The sequence below is a fragment of the Sapajus apella genome, unplaced genomic scaffold (assembly GCF_009761245.1).
Source record: "Sapajus apella isolate SASKATOON/1434 unplaced genomic scaffold, GSC_monkey_1.0 scaffold82, whole genome shotgun sequence".
In the NCBI taxonomy this organism is placed as follows: Eukaryota; Metazoa; Chordata; class Mammalia; order Primates; family Cebidae; genus Sapajus; species Sapajus apella.
Genome location: NW_022437022.1, coordinates 2563375 through 2566563, shown reverse-complemented (window position 1 = coordinate 2566563; position 3189 = coordinate 2563375).

The window sequence follows — 3189 nt, the reverse complement described above, 5'->3', positions numbered from 1 at the left end:
ATAATTCAAACAGTAAGAGATTTACAAGAAACAAACAAACAAACCCATTCAAAAGTGGGCAAAGGATATGAACAGACACTTTGAAATAAAGACATATATGAGGCTAACAAACATGAAAAAATGCTCATCATCACTGGTCATTAGAGAAATGTTGAAAAGGTCAGCAAAATAGACAGACTGCTAGCCAGATAAATAAAAAATAAAAGAGAGAAGAATCAAATAGATACAATAAAAATGATAAAGGGGATATCACCACTGATTCCACAGAAATACAAACTACCATCAGAGATTACTAAAAACAACTCTATGCACATAAACCAGTAAACCTGGAAGAAATGGATAAATTCCTGGACAACTTGCACACTCCTAAGCCTAAACCAGGAAGAAGTCGAGATCCTGAATAGACCAGTAACAGGGGCTGAAGTTGAGAAAGCAATTAATAGCCTACCAACTAAAAAAAACCCAGATACATATGGGTTCACAGCCAAATTCTACCAGACATACAAAGAGTAGCTGATAACATTCCTTCTGAAACTATTCCAAATAATCCAAAAAGAGGGAACCTTTCCCAAATCATTTTATGAGATCAACATCATCCTGATGCCAAAACCTGTGAGAGACTCAACAAAAAAAGAAAACTTCAGGCCAATATCCATGATGAACATAGGCACAAAAATCTTCAATAAAATACTAGCAAACCAATTGCAACAGCACATCAAAAAGCTTATCCACCATGGTCAAGTAGGCTTCATCCCGGGGATGCAAGGCTGGTTCAACATACACAAGTCTACAAACGTTATTCACCACATAAACAGAACCAAAGACAAAAATCACATGATTATCTCAATAGATGCAGAGAAGGCCTATGATAAAATTCAACAGCGCTTCATGCTAAAAACCCTCAATAAACTGGGTATTGATGGAACGTATCTCAAAATAATAAATGCTATTTATGACAAACCAACAGCCAGTATCATACTGAATGGGCAAAACTGGAAGCATTCCCTTTGAAATCTGGCACTAGACAAGGATTCCCTCTCTCACCACTCCTATTCAATATAGTTTTGGAAATTCTAGCCAGAGCAATCAGGCAAGAACAAGAAATAAAAGGTATTCAAATAGGAAAGGAGGAAGTCAAATTGTCTCTATTTGCAGACGACATGATTGTATATTCAGAAGACCCTATCATCTCAGTCCAAAATCTCCTTAAACTGTTAAGTAACTTCAGCAAAGTCACAGGACACAAAATCAATGTGCAGAAATTACAAGCATTCTTACACACCAATATCAGACTAAAAGAGAGCCAAATCAAGAGAGAACTCCCATTCACAGTTGCTACAAAGACAGTAAGATACCTAGGAATACAACTGACAAAGGATGTAAAGGACCTCTTCAAGGAAAACTACAAACCACTGCTCAAGGAAACAAGAGAGGACACAAACAGATGGAAAAACATTCCATGCTCATGGTTAGGAAGAATCAGTATTGTGAAAATGGCCATACTGCCCAAAGTAATTTATAGATTCAATGCTATCCCCCTCAAGCTACCGATGACCCTCTTTACAGAACTGAAAAAAACACATTAAACTTCATATGGAATCACAAGAGAGCCTGAATAGCCAAGACAATCCTAAGCAAAAAGAACAAAGTGGGAGGCATCACACTACCTGACTTCAAACTATACTACAAGGCTACAGTAATCAAAATTAGTTCTCCTATTATTCTCTTTATTTAAAACTGAAAGAAAATGAGAGGAATGAAAAAGAATTTCGTCTTCAAATCAATTAGAATTCAGTTTCAATTCCAATCCCTGATGTCTAAGAAAGGAAGCATATATCAGACTCATTTATCTGCAGGTGTATTGGGCACGAACATCTTCCATAAAAGGATGCCTAGTCTATAGGGTCCAGTAAGCAATGCATTACTTAGGATGCAAAGGTTCAAGACTGTAGGGAATGCTTGGTTCCCTGTAGGAGGAAGGGTCATGGAGACATGAATTCTCAATGCATCATCTTTGCTTTTAGTGTGACAGGGTACATAAAGGAGAAAACACTCAACAGCATCTGCAGGCAGCCAGCGATCCTTATCACCTGAAGTTATTCTGTAATCACCCCTAATAAGCAAAATATAGAGCTTCAGCGTGAGCCAGGAGACTTTCTGGGGCTGAATGGAGGCATAGCCCTGCGCAGACACATAATGGGAAAACGTTCAGAGAACGCTGTTTAAAATCCAGACAGGCAGCTATGCTCTGCTTCAGCCTCCCTTCCCCTTACCCACACAGGATTTCCCAATGGATATGTGCCTTAGAGGACCACAGCACATGGTAAAAGATGAGTGATGCCTTGAAAAGAACTCTTGAGTGATAACATAACCAGCCAAAATCAAACAGTAGAAAGGAAAAAAACATAGGTGAATGACTTTTCTCAGTTTTAAAGCAGAGAAGTAACACGTATTACCAAAAAAGATGAGTAAACATTATATATAATAAATAAATCTTAATTAAAAAAACAAAAATTCCAACTGTTAATATTCTAATGTTTCATAGGAGAAACACCACAGAAGCCATAAATCACATTGAAAAGTTGAAAATACAAAGAAAGTACTACTAATAGGAGGGATACCATAAAATACAATAATAAAAACTCAAGCACGTGTAAATCAGGAAAATTAGTCCATGAAAATGAAAACAAACTATTTAAAGTATATAAGAGCAAATGGACTTTTATGCTAACAGAAAGTACCCAAAATACAGTTTTCAAAAATGATTAAAAGTAAAAGGAAACAGAGACACACCAGGTGAATGTCACATAAATGATTGCAAAAAATAACAATGTCAGAAAACTTGAATTTCAGTAAATTTAATAATAATGAGTAAAATAAAATCATAATACAATAATAAAGCAAAGAAGCCTTGTTTTTTTTTAAAAAAAATAAATAACAGATACAGTCATAACATGTAATCTACCATAGAACACCCAGGTTAAAGCTCATGATATAGCGTAACAGTTTACAAATATAATTGAAATAAAAACAGAAACTGAGAAAAGCACAATAATGTGAATTTCTGAGTCCAAATTACTTTTCTTGGTTAAAGGCGAGGAAAAAGTCCAAAATTATGTGATAATGTAGAAAACATGAGTAATAAATGGAACAACTATGAACTCATAAGATATATATAAGCTTATATAA